A 337-nucleotide genomic window follows, 5' to 3' on the forward strand; every position below is an offset into this window, starting at 1 on the left:
CTGTTTAACATCATGCTGGATGTCCTAGCATCAGCCATCAGACAACAAAAGGAAATCAAAGGCATCAAAATCGGTAAAGAAGTCAAACTTTCACTCTGCGCAGACGACATGATACTCTACATAGAAAACCCGACAGACTCCACCAGAAGCCTACTAGAACTGATCCATGAATTCAGCAAAGTTGCAGGGTACAAAATCAACGTACAGAAATCGGTTGCGTTTTTATACACCAGCAATGAAGCAACAGAAAGAGAAATCAAGAAGCTGATCCCATTCACAATTGCACAAAAAACCATAAAATACCTCGGAATAAACCTAACCAAGGATACAAGAGATC

Source organism: Hyaena hyaena, unplaced genomic scaffold (assembly GCF_003009895.1).
Source record: "Hyaena hyaena isolate Hyena2069 unplaced genomic scaffold, ASM300989v1 scaffold_242, whole genome shotgun sequence".
Lineage (NCBI taxonomy): Eukaryota > Metazoa > Chordata > Mammalia > Carnivora > Hyaenidae > Hyaena > Hyaena hyaena.